The sequence below is a fragment of the Dryobates pubescens genome, chromosome 10 (genome assembly GCF_014839835.1).
Source record: "Dryobates pubescens isolate bDryPub1 chromosome 10, bDryPub1.pri, whole genome shotgun sequence".
Lineage (NCBI taxonomy): Eukaryota > Metazoa > Chordata > Aves > Piciformes > Picidae > Dryobates > Dryobates pubescens.
Window position 1 is genome coordinate 1,403,681 of NC_071621.1, and position 23,531 is coordinate 1,427,211.

A 23,531-nucleotide genomic window follows, 5' to 3' on the forward strand; every position below is an offset into this window, starting at 1 on the left:
TGGTCTTAAACACCTCCAGGGATGGGGCTTCAACCAGCTCCCTGGACAACCCATTCCAGGACTTCACCACTGTCATGGTGAAGAACTTCCTCCTCACATCCAGCCTGAATCTCCCCACCTCCAGCTTCATTCCATTCCCCCTAGTCCTATCACTACCTGAGATCCTAAGAACTCCCCAGCCTTCCTGTAGGCCCCCTTCAGATACTGGAAGGCCACAATGAGGTCACCTTGGAGCCTTCTCTTCTCCAGACTGAACACCCCAACTCCTTCAGTCTGTCCTCACAGGAGAGGTGCTCCAGCTCACCGATCATCCTTGTGGCCCTTCTCTGGACATGTTCCAGCACGTCCATATCCCTCTTGTAATAGGGGCTGCAGAACTGGACGCAGTACTTCAGGTGGGGTCTCACCAAACCTGTGTAGAGGGGGAGAATCACCTCCCTTGACCTGCTGGTCATACTTTTCTTGATGCAGCCCAGGATCTGATTGGCTTTCTGGGCTGCAGGTGCATATTGAGAGCTTATGTTGAGCTTCTTGTCCACCAGCACCCCCAGGTCTCTGTCCTCAGGGCCGCTTTCCAGCCAGTCACTGCCCAGCCTGTATTTGTGCCTGGGGTTGCCTCGACCCAGATGCAGGACCCTGCACTTGATCTTGTTGAACCTCATGAGGTTGGCTTGTGCCCACCTCTCCAGCCTGTCAAGGTTCCTCTGGATGGCATCCCTTCCCTCCAGCATGTCTGCTGCACCACACAGCTTGGTGTCATCAGCAAACTTGCCGAGGGTGCACTCAATGCCACTGTCCATGGCACCGACAAAGATGTTGAACAAGACTGGTCCTAGGACTGATCCCTGAGGGAGTCTGTTTGTCACTGGCCTCCACTGGGACATGGGCCCATTGACAGCCACTCTTTGGGTGCAGCCATCAAGCCAGTTCTTTATCCATCTGATTATAAAAATTAACAACTTCTATTTTTAAAGATGCTTATGCTGTTGAAGGAAAAGATTGTTGGAACACATTGTTTCCTCCCACTACATGTAATCTTTGTAATGCAGATTGCTCTGATTTACGATGTGCTAGTATAGAGTAGTAGGAAAATGTAATGATTTTCCATTCTATGCATAAATCTGCAAGCTTAACTTCACTACTCAAAAGTTCAGAAACAGTTATTTAAACATGGATCAGTTTATTTTTCATACATTCATGGCTGATTTACCACTTAAGGATCTAAACATTGCAGATACTCCTATGTAAAGAAAGCATGTCTGTTTTTCTAAGCCATTCTCTTTCCTCTTGCATTCTAAATCTTTGAGATCATAATTCTTGTTTTCTGATTAAAAAATAATCAGTTTGAGAGAACTTTCCCAAACTGTAGAACTGTTAATATAAAACTTTCTAAACTTGATTCTGAAATAGAAATCTGTAGAGAGAATATTTTAAAGATAGATTGAGTTATGTAAAATATCTTCAGTTTTATTTCAATTTAAGTTACCTTTATCCTTAAAATATTTTTCTCACTTCTTGTCTGTCCTGAATCAAACATAAGCTCTAAATTTTAGAGTTTCATTACTGCAGAAAAGTGCGTGACACTAATTTTTAAAGAACAATTTTTGGTGTTTTAGACTGTGATTACTGTTTTCTCAGTAGGAGCATTGAGGAAAAATGTTACACAAATACATAAAAAATTATTAGCTACGATTTTGCAGCCAGTCATACCACATTGTCACCCAGAGTCTAAATGATTATTTGTATTGCATGGGATTATAAAGTGAACTAACTTTGATGCCATGTGGCATATTACGAACAGCATTAACTAAACTTTGGATTTATTTATTGATTGATTGATTAATTGGTTGCTGTTGCAATTTCTCTTGACATTCTGTGTATGTGCATCAACGTAATTTGGAAATCTAGATGTTCAGAAAAGATACACCAAGTGTATGTGATCATGTTCATGCAGATGGTGGGTATATGGACATTAGGTAGTTGTGTGAGTAGTCCTTGTATACATGATACATTACAGATTTTGAAGAGTCTGAACAACAGGGCTGTTAATCTCACTTAGTCACGTAGTTGCGAATTTTGAACATGTTAGTACTTGACTGAGAGCAAGTATTGCAAAGCAGTCCATGGTTTTGGAGGGAGTAAGATGACTTGAAGTTTGAAGAACAGCATAATTTTGCTTTCATAAAAAGAAAAAAAATCTTACTTGCTTCACAGTATATCTGGAGAGCAAAATACCAGGTTATGTTCCTGTAATGTTTGTGATTTTATGAGTCAGGATGAGAGGTGCATAATGCATGCTTTTCAGCTGGTTGAAGATGTGGCTGTGAGCTGTTCTGTAATAAAGAAAATAAAAGAACAGAAAGTATTGAGAATTTAAGCTGAGTCATAACTGGTATCTGAAGGAGAGGTATGGAAATGGAATCTCAACTGTATTAATGATGAACGGTTGTTTCACATGAGGAGCCTCTTAGTTTATTTGACTCTATTTCAAAAAAGTCGTAAGGTGGTGAAAAGCTGAAAAGGGCAAGAACAAAAACAGAGCAAAAAGACCCAAAACCCCAAACCAAATAACCCCCAAAAAATCCAAACAACAAAACCCACAGTGACTCTGTGCTGTAGCTATTTTTGTTTATTCAGCAGTAAGTAGCCTTAGCTGTGTTAGCAATGAAATAATAAGTGAAGATAATGTAGCATCTATATTACATTTAATTTTAAACTTTAAAGGTATTAATTTTGGACTGTTAATGGTAGTTTTGTGTAGTGATTTTGTTTAACTTTTCTTTGAAGAAGAGCACAAATAAGCTTTTCCTTTGCATGAAGTTTAACAGCATTCAGAATTCTAAGTGCAGGTAATTCAGCTAAGCCTTTTTGTAGTTACGTCTACAAAAGTTGCAAATGTCAAAGTGTAGGAATTGAACACGTGCACAGAACTCCCAAGAAGTAAAACAAAGCAGTACCTGCAAAAGTATCTGAAACATTCCTAACTAGCTGCAGTGTAGTGATGGCTTCTGCAATGTTTACTCTCATGCAATGAACTCAGTAGAGCTATAGGTTTGGATTTCATGCTGAAAATCAGTAACATGCAAGTTTGCAGCAAAGTATCAGGCGGTATAGTTAGTGTTTGCGTAGGCAAACTCAAAGGAAACATTATTAAAGCAATGTGTTTGGTCATTAGGCCCATGCATCTATGCTATATGCGATTTTAATGTTTTCTGTTGAGTTAGATTTACTCTGATCCACAGCTGAACATTGCAAAAGGTTCATTGGAACTTTATGTAGGCTTAAGCCTACATAAGCTTGATATGCACTTGGAAAGGACTTCAACTTCCTGTTAAGGCAACCTAGTACACGCCAAAACTATCAAGTGAAAGAAATCATTAGGTAGCAATTGAAGACTGTCTTATTTGCTTCAGAACTTCACTGCTGCTCCAAGAGAAAAATACAATGTAGCCATACAAGGCCAAACCTAACATGTACCTGTGTTGACATACCAGCCTGTGACCATTGCCATACAGGCATACTTCTACAAATAGGCACTTCTGAAATGATATGAAAATAAATACGATGTCTGCTGTCATTGAGGGATGCCATAATTGTCCATCTGGAAATTTAAATATTGACCTTTTGGTTTGCACTCTTTGCTTAACAAGGAATGTAATAAACACAATCATCAAGCCCCAATGCAGGAATTTCAAACTAGGTACACTCTGCAAATTTACTGTAGGTCTTAGTGTCTTCTGGTGCATGAAGTTTTGTATGAAATTCTGATACTGGTAGCAGTGCACTGTCATATGAGTAATGAATTAAATCAGTCAGGTAATAAAAATGTGATCTGCATATTAAATATTGGTAATTTTGTCTTTTACTTTTTTTAATCTCTCAAGTATACAGATGCAACATGTATACAACACACCTGTAGATGTACATATGTGGAAGTATATGTGCTTGAATATTGAAGAAATTTCAGGCCAGAATGTTCAAAACGCTCCATTCCCTACATTTTTAGACAGTTGGGGGAAAAAATCTTAAGTATTTTTGTTTGGACTGTTTTCCTACCTTTATGTCATCATCATTTGGACATATATATATATTTTCATATTTTCTAGAATTTGTTACTTAGTGGTTTGAAATTTTTGTAATGAGTATTCCTTTTAGGGGAACCTTTTAAATGTGATACAGTAGCAAAATATGAATTTCATTGATGATACCATTGTGAAGTTTGGTAAATTCATCATATGCCAGTGGATGTCAAAGACAACCAGGAGATAAAAAGATTAGGAAACGTGGGCTTGTTGCTGAATGAAATGGGGGACTTCATTGTGCAAAACATGAAAATGACTGAAGTGCTGAATGTACCAAGACAGATATGCCAGGTCCCAGAGACCAAAGGGACCTTGCTGCAGCAGGGAAGATGTAGCCTTGTTGGAAGAGGAACAGGGCAGAGAATACTTAAGCAAGATGGACATGAATAAATCTGTGGACCCTGATGGGAGGCACCCACAAGTGCTGAGGGTGCTGAAAGATGTAATTTCAAGACTACTTGATAATCTTTGATCACTTGTGGAGACTGGAGAAGTGCTCAAAGACTGGAGAAAAACTAATGGCACTGCTCTCTGGAAGAAGGGCAAAAAGGAGGATGCAGGGAACTACAGGCTGGTCAGCCTCACCTCAATCACAGGAAAGGTGGTGGGGTAGATAATCCTGAAAACCATTTCCAGGCACTGTAAGGACAAGTAAATCATCAGGAGCAGTCAGCATGGCTTTGCCAAGGGGAAGTCATGCTTCACCAAGATGATAAATTTATACAATGAAGTGACTGGCCTGGCAGATGAGAAGGAAAGAAGTGACTGTTGTCTACTTGGAGTACTCTAAGACCTTTGGTACAGACTCCCATAAGAATCTCTAGAGAAACTGTTGATGTATGGGTCAGATGAGCAAACAGTGAAGTGGGTTGAAAACTGAACAGCTGATGCGAGAGGACAGTGATCAGCAGCACAAAGTCTAGCTGGATGCCAGTGACCAGCGGTATGCCCCAGGGGTCAATATTGGGTTCAGTCCTGTTTGACATTATCATTGGTGATTTGGTTGGTGAGGCAGTTTGATAAAAAAGACCAGAATGCTCTGGGGGCACTTATTAATGTATATGAATACATGAAAAAAGAGCATATAGACAAGAGAAACATGAGTCATTAGTGCCCAGTGACAGAACCAGAGGCAATGGGCACAACAAACTTATGTGGCTATGTCTAGGCAGAAGGAAATGCTTTTTTACTGTAAGGGTGACTAAGCACTGGCACAGATTGCCCAGTCAGGGAGTGGAGTCTTCCTGCTTGGAGATATTAAAAATCCATTTTGTCATTGTCTTGGGCAGCAGGCTTTAAGTGGCTCTGCTTAAGCAGGGAAGTTAGACCTGTTGAGGTCCAGAGGTCCCTACCATCCTCAACCATTCTGATTTAATGATACACTTTACAGATTTGATTGGGGAAAAAAATAAATCAACCACCAACCAAACAAGAGAAACAAGAGTATTTTCTAAATACTATTTTTGCTGTTCCATTTTGATTTAAATAGCACAAATTAAAATCATGCTTTTAGAATTTGTAAAACTTACGAAGTCTTCTAAAGTAAAAATTAATACTCTTAACAGCTTTGCCATTTGTACGTTTCTATGTGTATTTGTATATAAAACATACATATATATATCAACCATAACTTTTCAATATTGTCTTGAAGCATATTAACAAAAGTGTTGTGCTACTAAACTTTTTACAGCTATCACTCTTAACTTGGAGCATTTATGCATATTTCTAATATACTCACATCATTAAAACCATATTAATTAATTATTTAGCTACCTGACGTGGTGAGTCAAGGACTTTCTTTCCAGTGTTTTGATGGGTTTGCCTGTAGCTTTTCTGTAAAATGAAGGACATGATTACTAGTGATAATTTCAAAACAAATACCGTTTATACCCCTTGTTTAAAAAGAGGAAAATATTGTAGTAATACAAATGGTTTTAACTGTCTTACGAAGAATCAGTCTATTCTGTTGAAAAAGTTCCAAGTGATATAATTTAAAGCACTATTTCTTTGTACTTTCTTCCATTTCTAATTCATTAATTGATGCCATAGTTATGAATAATCTCTGTACCAAATCCAGTGAGAGCTCATTAAAATTTTTCAGACTGATTAAATGGCATTAGGATTTATGAGTCTCAGTAGACTTTTTATTTCATAGGAAAGAGAAGTTCAAAGAAAAATTTTATGAGGCTTTTTTGCCACAAAATACATAGCAAAAGAGTAAGAGATTCAGAACATTATGACCATTTTGTAATTTTAGTCTATATTGTAGAAGGAAGACAGGGTGAAGAAGACTGATTTAGCACTTAATGTGACTGTTATTTTTGTGAGCTTGTGTTAAAAGGATGCCAAAACCTGATTTTTATTTCTTATTCTTCCATTTTCTCCCCTATTCTAAGGTGGTGGTTTTGTTGGTTTTTTTCCCACCTTCAACTGCCCCACTTTTAGTGTATGCATGCAGTGTATATATTTCACTTATGATTTTCAGATAAACTGTTATTAGTGAAATTTCTGTAATTCTGTATGTATTTCTAGAGATGTAGTTTATTAATAATACTTTTAATAAGGTACAGAAATACAAAGGCATCAACAGCTGTTCTAGTTGGTGTGCTGAGCTGTAAATTGGAATTCCTGCTGTTGAAATCAAATATTGTAGTCATCAAAAATCTACCCTTTTTCCATTTTATAAATTTGACTTGAACTCTTTCCTGAACACTTACAGTTCACAAATCAGACATTTTACTGTAGAAATCACAAAAGCATTAAATGTAAATGTACATAGACATTTTTCAGCTTAGTTCAAACCTACATCAATGGCTCTCTTCAACATTGACTCTAGATGGTCCTTTAAATAGTCCTGTGTTACCAATTTTTTCCTCAGCTGAAACATTCTTCTAAACAGCTGTTCATGATTTAAGCCATTTTGATGTACCCAAGCTGTGCTGTCATATCTTCTCAGACTGACAATTTTAGCAGTTATTGCCAGTCTGTCTAGCTTATTGCTAGATATTTGGGGTTTTTCCAGGTGCTTGTAATGATTATAGTACATCTGACTTTTAAAGCATTGGGCTGCATTCAGTGGGATAGGTAAAGAAGCGTGTGCAGTAGATCACTTCTGTTCACTGTCTATACAGAAGCAAATCCAGCACATACCACTTACTACATGAAGAGGGATCAGGATTGCTCCTTAACTCTTTCTAGCTTCCACTGCATTTTGAGGTGGAAAGCAGAATTCAGACTTTTTTTTTTGGAAGCCATTTGACTTTCTTCTCACTACTGATACAATTACAGTTCATTAATTAACTAAAATTAGGCAGTTGATGAGTTAGAGCAGATAAAGAACTGCTGTCTAAGCTGTCAGCTCATGGCTTGGACCGCAACACTCTGTGCTGGGTTAGGAACTGGCTGGAGGGCCGAGCCCAGAGAGTGGTGGTGAGTGGTGCCACATCCAGCTGGCGGCCAGTCACCAGTGGCATCCCCCAGGGATCAGTGCTGGGCCCCATCCTCTTTAACATCTTCACTGATGATATGGATGAGGGGGTTGAGTCAGTCATCAGCAAGTTTGCAGATGACACCAAGTTAGGAACAGATGTTGGTCAGTTAGAGGGCTGAAGGACTCTGCAGAGGGACCTCAACCAACTGGACAGATGGGCAGAGTCCAATGGAATGGCATTTAACAAGTCCAAGTGCCGGGTGCTGCACTTTGGCCACGGCAACCCCATGCAGAGCTACAGGCTGGGGTCAGAGTGGCTGGAGAGCTGCCAAACAGAGAGGGACCTGGGGGTGCTGATTGACAGCCACCTAAACATGAGCCAGCAGTGTGCCCAGGTGGCCAAGAGGGCCAATGGCATCCTGGCCTGTATTAGGAATAGTGTGGCCAGCAGGAGCAGAGAAGTCATTGTGCCCCTGTACTCTGCATTGGTTAGGCCGCACCTTGAGTCCTGTGTCCACTTCTGGGCCCCTCAGTTTAAGAAGGACATCAAGACACTTGAACGTGTCCAGAGAAGGGCAACAAGGCTGGTGAGAGGCCTTGAGCACAGCCTTATGAGGAGAGGCTGAGGGAGCTGGGATTGTTTAGCCTGGAGAAGAGAAGGATCAGGGGTGACCTCATTGCCCTCTACAACTACCTGAAAGGTGGCTGTAGCCAGGAAGGGGTTGGTCTCTTCTCCCAGGCAACCAGCACCAGAACAAGGGGACACAGTCTCAAGCTGTGCCAGGGGAAGTTTAGACTCGAAGTGAGGAGAAAGTTCTTCACTGAGCGAGTTGTTCGTCATTGGAATGTGCTGCCCAGGGAGGTGGTGGAGTCGCCGTCCCTGGAGGTGTTCAAGAGGGGATTGGACGTGGTACTTGGTGCCATCGTCTAGTCGTGAGCTCTACCAAGACAGGTTGGACTCGATGATGCCTTGGGGTCTCTTCCAACCTTAGTTATACTGTGATACTGTGATATGTCATCTCTTCGTCAGTGCCAACTGCTGTCTAGCCAGCCAGTTAGTATGCTGTTTGAAGATCTGGGATAGTTGAGTGTTTCTGGTGTGTGTGTTTTCTTGCTAGGCTCACAAAGTGTGCCTTTGAAATTCCTTATCTGCAAGTTTGTGCTCTCTCTATTTTTGTTAGCCTTGCATCCTGTGCTGCACAGTGGCCAGCTTCCAAACAGCAGAGAGGACTTGCTATTGGCAGAATGATTTGTATGGTGGTGATGGTTCTCCCTGGGAGATGGTGGGACTGCTGGCTTCAGTACCACGAGAAGCTGAAACACTGCTCCTGAATATACACAGCATACTTAAGTTTTCATCAGAAAGCAGAGTTCACTCCATTGACAAAATTAAATCACATAGGTCAATTTTTACCATTGCCATATGTGGCATGATTGGGAGGTGGCTGAAGTATGTTGCATCATTCGTGTTTAGTTGTTCCATGCAGACTTACCCTTAAGTGTTGAGAGTGGACAGCAAGTGAAATATGACAGGGTATGGCTGTAGACTTCAGAACAGGACATTTCTACTTGACTACCCTCTAAGCAAGATGAGAATCCAAGTTCAGTAGGAACCTCCCTTTCTGACTAGAAGGGGTTTTGTTTTGTTTTGTTTTTTTCACTTTCATGTATACATAAAAAAATGCCCAATTTAACCACTTGTGTGTGATTCTCAGGAGCTAAACTAACTCTTGCAGTTAGTCTTTTGTAAAGCATAATTGAAAAAGTAGTCCCAGCACATTGCTAAAATGTTAAGAAAAATGGTCTCTGTAGAGAACCTAAAAGCAATGTGGGAGGTCTATTTTCTCTTTAAGAGAAGGTTGTCCTTATCTTCTCTGTTGTGTGGAATACGTCCTCAAAAAAATGAGGAAGACAGCTTTTGGAGCACTTTCCAGCCTAAGGAGCTCAGTCTTCCAGTTTCAGGGTTTTCTTGAAGATCATCCTAGTTACCACATGGTGCACCAGCTGTTTGCTCAGGAAGGTTCTTGACTAGAATTTTTTCCTGATTTTATAAAGCCTTTAATTTTCTTTCTCTGATATTGTGGGGCACCACAAAATAACAACCAGCAGGAACCAATGACTTCTCTTACATTTTCCCCCCACTCCTGTTGGAGAAGCTATGGATTTCAGGCAGACACTGGACAAATGTAGTGGATTAAATTATTAGGAAGCCACTACTTTAAATTGTCTAGTAGGCAAAAAGTAAGTAGATACTGAACTATGCAGAGTTTAATGTCTTAAGACATTCATCTTGAAATACCAATCTAGTTTATGTCTTGGAATGCAAAGTTCACAGCACTCTAGTGGAATGTATGTTTTATGTGATACGTTGCTGGACAGTCTGTTGACTGAATTCTTGCACCTTCCTCAGCTTCTAAATAGTGTTAAGTGTGTAGCCCTTCTTGGTGTCTCCCAGACTTGATAATGAAATCTGTCATTATTAAGCTCAGCTTCTAGTTTTAAAAGTGTAATGGACATGACTGTGAGACAAGAACGTGAAATATTTTGCCAAATCTAAAAATCCATGACTACTAAAGATCTGCTATACACATGTAAGTTTTCCCTAAATCCGTAATAGGCCACTATTTTATAACTACAGGACAATTAAATGGAGGAGACAGTTATAAAGTTGCTTGCTTTGTTTTATTTACAGTTGTCATGCTCTCAGTTCACATGGTTGATTTAGATTCTCCCTCTTATCTTGAAGCATGTGTACTTGTCTGCACCCCTCCATTTCCTTCACCTCCCTCCCCTCTACACCCCCCATACTGGCAGTCTTTATTATATATTTGAGGAATAAAAATTAGATGTTGCATGGCTTGAAAGTAATTTACCTCCTAAGTGTTCCAGATATTGCCCTTGTTACTGCAGTGCATGTTTATTTATGAATGTATTTGTCTTTTGGAGATGAAAGAAGTCATTAATATTCCATGGGAAAAAAAGAAAATCTGGTCAAAGTTTGCTTTCCCTTAGCATACCTGATTGGAAAAGGAAAGAGAGATTATAATTGGTTCTTAGTCTTTGGGGTACCCTACTTGAGGGGTTTGGAGACAGGAATATTTTAAATGTTTTTTCCTTGCATTTGTCTTGATAATATCAAGTAGATGTTAGGGGACTTGATGAAATGTGATGCAGAACAAGAAATTATATTCTGCAGCCGCCTTAGCTTCTACGTGAGGTGAGTGTGTGAGTACAAAGCAAGTGGTACACCTCCAAAATCTAAAAGAATTATGTTCAGACTATCTGGTCACTGGAGATGTGTCGCTAATTGGTTTAGGGAACTCATTATGGGTATTATCATGTATTAATTATACATGATAAGTAGTAAAAAAGAGGAGGGGAAATCCTTCTTTTATGATAAATTGCCTACTGAAAAAAAACACAAAAAACAAACCAACCCAAACCCTCCAAAAAATACAAAGACACGGGGAAAAAAAACACCACAAAACCAACAACAAAAAACCCACAGTTTTGAATGTCTTTTGGGTTATAGAAAGCATCAATAAATTCTGTTACAAAAAGATACAGTTCACTAATTCTCTCTGTATCTCAAGTTACCTTTGTAATTACCCCAGAGCTGCTTGTGGCAATGCTTTTCAACAGTTTTGCAACAAAGAATGAAGAATAATGAATTGCATTGATAGCAGTGTTTTTGTTTGTTTCTTCATAACGTATTGTCATGGGGAGACCTCTGGATACCTTTAAGGCTAAAGTCAACTGTGTGTTAGTTTAATGCAGAAAGGCTGGGGTCCGAAGGGTTCATTTCTTTTTATTTTAAATTATTGATTATTTGGTTTTGTGTGTAAGATATTTGTTCTTTGTGGAGATGCAGTTTAGGGTAACTTTCAGAAGTCTTGTATTCATGGTAGAGTTCTGCAACCCCATGCAGAGCTACAGGCTGGGGTCAGAGTGGCTGGAGAGCTCCCAAACAGAGAGGGACCTGGGGGTGCTGATTGACAGCCACCTAAACATGAGCCAGCAGTGTGCCCAGGTGGCCAAGAAGGCCAATGACATCCTGGCCTGCATTAGGAATAGTGTGGCCAGCAGGAGCAGAGAAGTCATTGTGCCCCTGTACTCTGCATTGGTTAGGCCGCACTTTGAGTCCTGTGTCCAGTTCTGGGCCCCTCAGTTTAAGAAGGACATTGAGACACTTGAACATGTCCAGAGAAGGGCAACAAGGCTGGTGAGAGGCCTTGAGCACAGCCCTATGAGGAGAGGCTGAGGGAGCTGGGATTGTTTAGCCTGGAGAAGAGAAGGATCAGGGGTGACCTCATTGCCCTCTACAACTACCTGAAAGGTGGCTGTAGCCAGGAAGGGGTTGGTCTCTTCTCCCAGGCAACCAGCACCAGAACAAGGGGACACAGTCTCTCAAGCTGCACCAAGGGAAGTTTAGACTCGAAGTGAGGAGAAAGTTCTTCACTGAGTGAGTAATTCATCATTGGAATGGGCTGCCCAGGGAGGTGGTGGAGTCACCATCCCTGGAGGTGTTCAAGAGGGGATTGGACATGGCACTTTGTGCCATGGTCTAGTCATGAGGTCTTGGGTGATAGGTTGGACTCGATGATCTTTGAGGTCTCTTCCAAACTTGGTGATACTGTGATACTGTGCTTATTCTGTTGTGGGGTAAAGAAGTTGGAGGAGTCTGAATTTTTGGCATAGTCGCAGAAAACCCACATACAGGACCATCAGTTAACACCAGCAAACAGGGCAAAGCATTTTCCTCAGGCTGATTGCTGTATCACAAAATAAGTGAGTTTACATGAGGTGAATACAAAGTATGTTCCATAAAACAATGTTTGAGATTTTTTTTTTCTTTGCTATTATTGTAATAGACTGGTGGTTTAAAGATAAAAGATGTTGCAGCACACACAGGAGCTGAAGAAGTGACAGCTTATCTGCTCAAAAAGGGATGCTTAATATTTCCATTCCAGCATCTCTTTATCTTAGAATAATAGTGTGATTCAGAGCTAAGAAAGAAATGGTTCAAGTTAAGCTTCAGTAAGGCTGAAGTGATTCTCATTTAAAGCAGAAAACAATTCCAGGTGGGAAGAAGTGCTGTCCTCCAATTCCAACAAAGAAAGCTCTTCAATTTTATCTCAATAGCATTGAATATAGGAATTGCTGTTCGTGCTTGGATTCAGTGTCGATTTTGCTGAGTACCATCTCTGATTACAGGTAATATCAGAGGCTTACTAATTGCCTTTCAGCTAGAGGGGGTTAATTTATCCACTTAAATTATGTTTCTCCCATATCAAGTAATTGAAAGCTTTATAACACTGCTAACACAAAGGGCTTTAGTAGCTTGTTCACAGTATTCATTTTTCCCTTGGTGTCAATGACTATGTGAGATAGTATCATAGTATCAGTCAGGGTTGGAAGGGACCACAATCATCGTCTAGTTCCAACCCCCCTGCCATGGGCAGGGACACCCCACACTAGATCAGGCTGGCCAGAGACTCATCCAGCCCGGGCTTAAACACCTCCAGGGACAGGGCCTCAACCAGCTCCCTGGACAACCCATTCCAGGGCTTCACCACTCTCATGGTGAAGAACTTCCTCCTCACGTCCAGCCTGAATCTCCCCACCTCCAGCTTCATTCCATTCCCCCTTGTCGTATCACTACCTGAATAGTGAGTTCAGATAGTGAGTTCAGTAAATCTTTTGCATGAATTCTGAATTTCTCACCCTTTAAATTCATTGAATGCCATATTTTTCTACTTTTTGTTTGCTTTTGTTATGCGTCATAAAGGTAAATAATTGATCTACCACTTATTTTAAGGTTTACTCATCCCTTTTTACTTCTTGCTCCACAAGGGGGGAGGGGTTTGGAAGGGCTGGAGGGTAATGGTGGGTGATTTGCTGGTTGTTCTGTTGTTTCAGATTTTTTTTTTTACTATTAAGCATTCTAATTACATTTCTTCAGACCCTCCTTATCAAAAATATTTTAACATAACACTAATGCCTGTGGCATACAGTACATAGAGTATTCCAGATGAGACAGCATTATATATGCCTGTGAACATATATACATCACCCAAGCTCTGAGTTTTCAGAGACCTGTCTGCAGTGGTGTCCAGTACATAAACTCACTGTTACAAGATGTACATTTCACTTATTTTTTCAGGCTAATGTTTATGGCTCATATTTTGTGGCCATTTTATTTCATTTGACACTTGACTGCCAAGTAGTCTATCTTGTCACTCCAAATTTCTTACAGATGTTTCTTACCCTGACTAACCTACATAGATTTGTCATCAGCATATTTTAGGAATTATAGAGGTAAGGATTACTAGTCAATAACTCCCTGAGTAACACCAGAATTATTTAAAAATGTATCTACAACTGCTTTCTAAAACAGTAGCATGGTGATGGGAACTTTTTTTTAAATGTTAGTAACTCCTTCACTTCATAGTTTAGTTGCTTCAAAGCCTCAGGGTCTTCCTGATGGGTAAAGACTAGCCTATGAGTTTTCATCCATTACTGTGAAAATATCTTCTCTTGCAGAGCAACTTTTCCTGCATTAGAAAATTGGCCTTTTTCTCTTGAACCAGGTACCTGGTCACAGTGATCCATTCACTTACTATCTCCAGAACACATTATTGCATCCTGTGGCTTCAGACTAAGGAGTGGAAACATTAGGGCTTGCAGCCTATTGTCCTGCGCTTCAAAGACATGACAGACTCAAAATATTACTCATTTAAAAAAAAAAAAAGAAAAAAAATGCCATGGGCAAAAAAGCATAATAGTATGTAACTTACCTTACCACTTTCCACAATGCGGTTATCCCAAGAGAATGCCGACAGAATCTTTCATTTTACAATGAATGATTATATCTATTACCTAGAATGCATCAGTGATTTTAGTATTAGTTATGATATGTCCTTTGAGGACTTACTTCCAGTTGTGAGTTTTTAACTTTTAAGCCTGAAAATTTTCATTGAGAAAGTTTTGGTTTATTTTTTTTCTTAACATACGTTTGCAATTATTTTAGTGATTTCCTCAGAAGATAATAATATTTTCTAATTATAATAATAACTAGTACAATTATCATATGGGAACTTCCATAAAGAGTTAGACTGTGTAGAGCAGGTGTTTGAGGCTGAGAGTCCTGCAGTCAGGTATTCCAGGAGTCAGGAATGTAATTCCACCATGCTATGACCATCACTAGACCTTGGAATGCTCTTAGGTTTCCTGGCATTTGTGTGTGATGCTGCTCACTGTGTACATAATTCTTACATTTAAGTGTACATTAAACCCAGAAGGGGGGAAAGAAACATCAAATGCATATACACTGAATAATAGGCATGGAGGTGCTCTGAACAGCTGTTGGAGCACTGTGAAATATAAACATCTAAGACTATTAGAAGTACTGATGTGGCTTGTACAAACTAATTACTACACACACATGCACTGATTGGCATTTATGTGATGAATGTTGTGGCTCTTTGATGAACAAGGTTCCAGATTTCTATTTTAAATGTATCATCCCTACAATTTTCCTCAGAGTTAAAGAATTAACAGAGGTTATTTCTGATAAAATTAAGAAGTGAATCAGACTGTTTTCAGCCATACTTCCAGCTGCAGTGGTCCAGGAAGGAGGAAAAGTTGTTTAAGCAAGACAAATTTCAGTTAATAGCTCAGCAATAAGAAGGGGAGGAAGAAGAGAATGTACCAATGATTCCTGAGTGAGTGTGTTTTTAAAGATACTGCAGACAAAGGATGAAGAGTGTATGCATGGAGATTGTACAAGGTACAGAGGTCTGCATGATATAAGGCATATAGCTGAAAGTGGGAGAAAGAGATAAAGAATGTAATTAAGTGGAAGGATGTCTAGGGAGTAGAAGAAAATAAAAGCAAGACATGCAGTAATTGTGGGGAAGATAATATAGGGCCTTGAAGGTGAAAATGAAAACTTGAATTTGTGTCTGCATTAAGTAATTTATGTAGTTTCATTATGAAGAGTTAATAATGTGCAGTAGCCCATTTGTCCTTAACACTTTCCCAAACATTTTTTAGGGAGTGTAGATGAAAAGTGAGGAAACAGTAGAGTAGTTAATTATGTACGTACTGAAATAATAAAAACATTTACTTTTTTGAGACTAAGCATTCTGTCTCAAGAGGTTTCATAAATGATGTGACAAGGCTAGCATTGCAGCAAAAAAGTTTCAAACATTTAAGATGCTACATGTCTAAACTTAAAATATCATTAAGATAGTAGAAAGAAGACTCGGCTGCAATACATACTTGGACATGTGTCTCAGAGGTTTTCTTTAGAAACACTGGTGTCAAATCTTCATCTTCCATTGTGTCTGGTATTAAGTAGTAATTCTAAGGCATTTGGACAACTTATTGCTGTCACTTTCTCCTGTGGCTTGACTTACTATTTGTTTCTTAGCATCACAGAAATCAGTTGAAGAGCAAGTATACTTGAAAGATGATGGCTGACTTGGAGTAGGCTAGTGGAAGCCTGTTTTACTGATACCTTACCATTTATAGCTCTTCTTTACAGCTGTGATGTTAACACGTGGTGGTTTAGGCTGGGTGCCGGCCCTGATGCTGCTGCACAGGCCACACCTGGGATGTTCCAAAAGGGGGCCCAGCCCAGTGGGTGGTCACAGAAAGCCAGGTATTTCATTCCCATAATGCCCTGCTCCCCTGTAAAATGTCAGTGAGGGGTCCTCCCTGTCCCTTTCCTTCCCCACCGCTGCCTAGGTAGTGGGCTGAACTGCCTCCCTTGGGCCTGACCAGGCCCAAGGGCGAGGGGGGGCGGGGCGGGCAAGAGCCCTGGGCTGGGGGGGGGGTGGGTGTACTCCCAGGTGGGGATGGGACATTCTTGCGTATATTTTGGGATCTCTCTCTTTTGTTACGGTGCTTGTGGTTTTCTGTAAAACTTTAATTGTTTTTTTTCCCATTTAAACTATCCACCATTTTTGCAATCTGCTTTGTCTGAGTCTTTCTTTTGCCTGTGGTGAGAAAATTGTTCTCTCAACCCACTACAACACATAAGAGCCTTAAATTTCTTGAAAATAGTTAATATTCAGTGTTCCTCTGTTTTGTGGAACTGATTATCTTTTAATAAAATAGTGTTAATGAAGGATAAATTGTTCTCTAAGTTGCTTATTCAGAAAATGCTTTTAATGTAGTTTCTCTCCAATTTTGAAATGCATTCATTCTTTGCAGGAATAATTCAGTCTCACCAGCTTTCACACCATTTCTAAAACTCTGTGGATTGAGTTCTTAGATTCTCTGAGATGAGTATGTGATTTGACTTTGTGTAAAGTGATTACTAGTAAGAGCTTCAGGCTCAGTGTCAGTCCAAGGATGAAGAATTCCATCACAGAATGCTGTATTTTAATAAAAGGATTTCTGTTACTCAGCAGTGTTGGGGAATGGCTTGAATTGCAGGGACATGGTTCTATGGAACAGCTGCTTGAACAAAGTGTGTAGGCCAGACTCCATCTTGTTGTTTACTGCTCACAGTTAGCTGGTGTGCTGATGCAGCAAGGCCACCATAGCCTTGTGGCTGTGCTTGCAGTTGCTTAACAGCATATGAAACAAAGTATATGTGAAACAAAGAACTACTGAGAAAGGAGTTTGTGAAGTTGCAAATGTAACCCTGGACTAATAACCAATGGAATAATGACATTTGTGTATATTTAGCTGAGATGCTTTATAAGCCGTGCTTTCGAACAATAAAGTTGAAGCTTGCTTATCAATCATATTGATTGCTGCGAGTCTTTCCCTTGCCTTTCCCCGCTGTTGAATATTTCTTCCCGTCACAGCAGTATGAAGACATAATGCTACTTGTGACATGCTGTGCTGTGTTGCTTTAGGATCAGACTGAATATTGGAATAATAGCATCAAGAAGAACGAAAAAGTAGGATGTCTGATTTGAGCATCTTTTTTTCTCCTATTGATTTCTAAAATTTAACATAGTGTATTGTATGCCAGACTGTTCCTATAAAGACTTGTGAAAGAAACTACTTGGATTCCTGGTCTTGCATGTTAGGAATCAAGCAGCATGTGATGCATAAACACTCATAGAATTAAATAGATCCAAAGAAAGGTATGACACAGAATGCAGCTGTTACATTATGTGATAAAAATCATCTGTGGACTCACGAGACTGTAGAGTCTCAAAGGGGCAACAGCAAGTAAGGAAGCCCAAATCACACCCTGCCCAACTGCTCCCAGGCACAGGAGCCATGAGCACATTAGAGGCCAATCTGCATGTCCTGAAGGGTCAAACCCCCAAACATGCCCTAGTCCAGACAATGGGCTAATCACCTGCAAATGTGCTAACCTGGACAGTTCCTGGGGTCCAGATGGCTAAGGCAAATGTATAGCACATGTGATTAACGTTATAAGCACCCACGAATGTGCAAACCTGGATGCTTCCTGGGATCCAGATAAACAGGTACCACATGTAATTAACTTCATGACACAACTGTGGCCTGTGTGCACCCCCAGCCATGTTCGGATATGCCCCATCCCATAAGGTCCAGGTATCAGGGTTCTGTGTTACCGAAAGTCATTATTTATCTTGGGAAAGTATTTGAACCAGCCAAGAAGTCAAGGCAACTTGCCTTGTTCTCACCCAGCAAGCAATTAGAGCCAAATGCTGCCCAAGTAGCAGATGAATAACCTGCTCTAGCAGACCACCCAGGCCGTGCATCTGGATCAAGACAGAAAGGGGAAAAGCTCCAAGGGAATTGAATCCCAGCAGAGGCTACAGCCCACAGACTGGGCACCACAAGAGAGAGGTTCCTTAGCCTTCTCTGAGCCAAGGACTGCTTGAATCATAGTCACAGCATCTAGGAAGATACCAGACAGAGAAGCAAGTCGTGAGTACCCGGCCAGTCTGCCACAGAATCCCATTTGTGGGAAACCCACAGGCCACAGCACCTGTATTTCCAATTTGAATTGCTGTATTAGAAATGTTAGATCTGTGCTTAAGTCATTTAACTGTCTTTATATGTGCAGTATAAAACCTACAACTGAATAACTGAACCTGTGAAGACATTTTGTAAATAAGTTACAGTGGTGTTTGAAGATACCACCAGGAAATATTCATTATAAAATATATTTTTTTAAATTAAATCTATGGCACAGCAAGCAGGGTATTCAATGGTGGGATACCTTGACAAGATAAATTGTGTAATTACGGCCTTAGACTTGGAATGGGCAAAAGAAAATTGAAAAAATCCAAATCACATTGTTGAGAAACTGGCAAAAAGCTCTAGTGAGCCAGGCAGGAAACATACTGTAATTTTGGGTGCTTGTATAGTGTCAGCACGGGATGAATTTTAAACTACAAGGAAAAGATTCAGTATTATAAGGCAAAGGCTGAGTCCTATGATGAAAGGATTCTTTATTTGGAAAAAGAATTAAAAGATGAAAGGGCACTTACCTGGTGACTTTATGATTTAGTTGCAATGCAAAGTAAAGAACTGGCTGAAGCTTTAAAAGCGTAACATGATGCAGCTATATTCTTGCCGCCAACTTTTCCTATTTACGGGTGACCAGAACCATGCCCATGTAGAGAGGACTTTAGAGTAACAAACTTTAAAGCAGCTTTTCCAGGCACCGCAGACCGGGAGAGAAACCCTGCCCATCTGAGAGTGGAGTGAAACCCCAAGAGCGCCTGAGGAAATACAGCTGATTGCAGGCCAAACAAAGCTCAAAATGTTATGTGCTGGAGCCTGAGACCCGCATATCCCAGAGAGGAGAGAAGTTGCCAAGACATGGCAAGACTGGGCCAAGGAGCCGTGAGAAACTCAGATGGCAAGAAAAACTCACCTGAATCATGAGGAATCAACCCTGCAACCGAAGCAGGCAAAACCCCCCTGAACAGCATCAACACCCCAAGCAGCAAAAGGAAATGGTTTGATGTCCAGATGTAGATGGGTGACAAGTGGTGTTCCTCAAGGGTCTGCATTGGGACCAGTGCTGTTCTGTATCTTCATCAATGATATAGACAGCCTAATTGAGTGCACCCCCAACAAATTTGCAGATCATACCAAGCTGAGTGGTGCTGTTGATAAGACTGAAGGATAGGATGCCATCCAGGGGGACCTAAACAGGCTAGAGAAGCTAAGGAGAATCTCATGAGGTTCAATAAGGCAAAGTACAAGGTCCAGCACCTTAGGTTGGGGCAATCCTCGATTTCAGTACAAACTGGGGGATGATGAGATTTGAGACCATACCTGCAGAGAGAGATTTGGGGATACTGGTGGATGAGAAACTGGATGTGAGCCAGCAGTGTGCACGTGCAGCCCAGAAGGCAAATACATCAAAAGAAGCATGGGCAGCCGATCAGTAGAGGTGGTTCTGCCACTCTGCTCTGGTGAGACCTCACCTGGTGTACTGTGTCCAGCTCTGGGGCCCATAACACAGGGACATGGACCTGCTGAAATGAGTCCAGAGGAGGGCAATAAAAATTATCAGAGAGCTGGAGCACCTATTCTACAAGGACAGGCTGAAAGGGTTGGGGCTGTTTGGCCTGGAGAAGAGAAGGCTGCAGGCAGATCTTGTAACTACTTTTCAGTATCTGGAAGGAACCTACAGAAAGGCCAGAAAAGAACAGTTTAGAAGGGCTTGTAGTGATAGGATGAAGGGCAATGGTTTTAAACTGGAGCAGGGTAGATTTAGGTTAGATGTAAGGAGGAAGTTCTTTACAAGGAGAGTGGTGAAATACCAGAACAGGTTACCCAGAGATGTTATTGAAGTTCCATTGCAGGAGACAGTCAAGGTCAAACTTGATGGGGCCCTGAGCAGCCTGATCTAGTTGGAAGTGTCCCTGCTCACTGCACGAGGGTTGGACAAGATGACCTTTGAGAATCCCTACCAACACAATGCATTCTATGACTCTGTGATTCTATTTTAGTTTCAGACCATCATTTCTTGTTTGCCTTGGCAAAGACACTGTCTCTATATTTTCAGTAATGGCCTCAAGAGATACTAGGCAGCTACTCTTTGTCCTTCCTGAAGTCTTCTCCCAGCTCAACAAGCCCGGTTGTCTGTCAGCATTTCTTCGCAGAGCAAATTGCTACAGCCCCAGCGATCTTGGTGGCCCTCTGCTGGACCTGAAATCTGTCATCCTTTTGTATCCTTCTTTTCTAATTTTAATGAGTAATTAACTTTTCAAATATAATTCTTGCATATTTGAGAATTATGATACTCACTAGTAAAAGAATTTCACAATCAACTGATACTATTAACTAAAATTATGAGACAAATAGCCTTCCACACTTACTTAGATTTCCTTGGAGTTGTTTTGTGTTTAAAAAATTGACAAGCAGGCAAAAACCTGACAGTTCTTTTTAGCTTTCACTCAGGGCTAGGGAATTGCACAGCACAAAATACACTATATAAACATGGAGCTGTGGGCTTGTTCTGCTTCTCCTTCCCTGCTCATTTGTATTGCCCAAATGTAGCAGGTGTTCTACATCTCCTGGGCAGAGGCTATGCTCCTTTCAATATCATTACCACCTTTAATTTAAATTTTTTCTTATTTCTGTGTTCCGTTTGATTTTTGTTTGGAATAAGTTGCTGCCACCAATTTTTTTTTTTTTTTCAGTAGAGGTAGTTACTGTAAAAGTCTGTTTTAATTTCTAATTCTATACTTTTTCTATCTTTATAAATTTATTTACACAAACATTTCTTTGTTTCATTTAGAATTTATTTCTGCTACCCTGTCTACCTTCTTGCTTCAGGGAGAAGGGACAGATTGTTTAAAGAGAATCTGGATTTTCTGTTTACAGAGCAATAAATGTATTGAAATGAGCTGCAGTTGTATATGTTACAAATTTGCTTTTGTTTGACAAGTTAATAAATCTCAGTCCAAAATCTGAATGAGTAGATATACTAAAAGCTTGTGTTGCTTAACAAAAACAAGTAAACCGGTTAACTTTTTGCTCAATCCTATTTCAGTTGACTCTATCTCTCATTTTATTTGCAAGTGCCATTTTTAATGGATCTTCCACACTATTTTTCTGGGGTTTTATTTTTGGAGATACCCCAGACACCCTGCTCTCTACAGCAACTGGCCAGGGTTATCTTGTGTCAATCCTGGCTCTCCAAGAGCCAGCACTGCCTGTGGTCTTGCTCGTAGAGATATACCCATCTGCCAGGCTAGTTCGCTTACTTCCCCGATCATCCAGTGTGTGCAATCAAGGAGAGCGTATTGATGGAGCCTTTTTATTCTAGATCAAGGAGACATTGCAATCACAAGCACTCATCTTTCTGGGATATTGTAACTGCTCCTACATCTGTTGAAAAAGTAGCATAGCTACCCATAGGCAATCCAGGAGGCTCCTGGAGTGCCTAGGTGACAACTTCCTAAGATAAGAAATTAACAACCCTACACAAGGGGATGTCTTATTGGACCTGTTGGTCACAATGAAAGTGAGGTCATCAGGGATGTCAAAGTTGAAGGCAGCCTGGGCTGCAGTGATCATGTACTAGTGCAGTTCACTGTCCTAAGGGGTGTGAAGCCCATGAGAAGTATAGTCAAGACTCTAAATTTTAGAAAAGCAAATTTCCAGCTCTTCTAGGAGTTAGTAAATAGAACCCCATGGGAAACAGCCCTCAGAGACAAGGGAACAGAACAGAGCTGGCAGATCTTTAAGGGTGCTTTCCATAGAGTACAAGAGATCTCAGTCCCCAGGTGTAAGAAATCGAGCAAGGCAGGCAAGAGACCACTGTGGCTGAGCTGTGACCTGCTGGTCAAACTAAAAGGCGAGTTGTGACTACACAGGAAATAGAAGAAGGGACAGGCACCCAGGGAAGAGTATAGAGACATTGCCCAGCTGTACAGGGACAAGGTCAGGAAGGCCAAGGTGCAGCTGGAACTGAACTTGGCAAGGGATGTAATGAAAAACAAGAAAGGCTTCTACAGGTACATTAACCAGAAAAGGGAGGTTAAAGAAAGAGTAACTTCCTGATGAGCAACAGTGGGAATTAGGAACAATGGATGAGGAGAAGGCTGAGATTCTCAAGAACTTTTTTGCATCAGTCTTCGCTGGCAGCCCCTCTCCTCACCGCTTTCATGTTGATGGTGGCCTACAAAATGGAGACCAAGGAGACAAAATCCCTCCCACCATAAGCAAAGACAGCATGTGTGATCATCTGAGGACCTGAAGATAAACAAGTCCATGGGACCTGATGAAATGCATCCCACAGTCCTGAGGGAATTAGCTGATGTAGTTGCCAAGCCACTCTCCATGATATTTGAAAAGTCCTGGTGGTCAGGTGAAGTCCCTGGTGACCAGAAGAAAGGGTAGAAAGGAGAACCCTGGGAACTAACGACCTGTCAGCCTCACCTTCATGCCTGGGAAGATCATGGAACAGATCCTCCTAGATGCCATGCTGCAGCACATGGAAGACAGGGAGATGATTGAAGACAGCCAGCATGGCTTTACTAGGGACAAATCCTGCCTGACTAACCTAGCAGCTTTCTATGATAAAGTGACTATGTCAGTAGACAAGGGATGACCTATGGATATAATCTATCTGGACTTCTGCAAGGTCTTTGACACAGTCCCCCACAACATCCTACTCCCCTGGTCACATCCAGAGTGTAGTGGTTAATGGCTCAAAGACAATGGAGACCAGTGACAAGTAGTGTCCCTCAGTTCTGTACTGGGACCTGTACTGTTCAATTTTCTTTTATCAATGATATAGACAGTGGGATTGAGTGAACCATCGGCAAGTTTGCGGATGACACTAAGCTCATGGCCCCTGCTCACATTTCACCAGCCCCTTCTGTCCTTATTCCCACAGTGTACCACAACCTGTGGGGCCTCTCCCGCTGGTGTGTCTGAATAAGTCTGGCCCTATCTTGAGGCCCCCTAGGTACTCCCGTGGCACCAAGGGTCTCCATTACCATTAAGCCTACTGCTCCCTCAGGCAGCACAGGGATGAACTTTTAGTAGGCTGATGGCAGGCCTCAGAGCGGTTGGGCAGGGTGTGATTCAAG

At 41.0% G+C, this 23,531-nt stretch overlaps 1 protein-coding gene across 1 annotated transcript in view; it reads left to right on the forward strand.

Moving 5' to 3' along the window:
• The window catches only part of PUDP (pseudouridine 5'-phosphatase), a 90,641-nt gene that overhangs the window by 41,634 nt on the left and 25,476 nt on the right, over positions 1-23,531 (forward strand). The window lies entirely within an intron of this gene.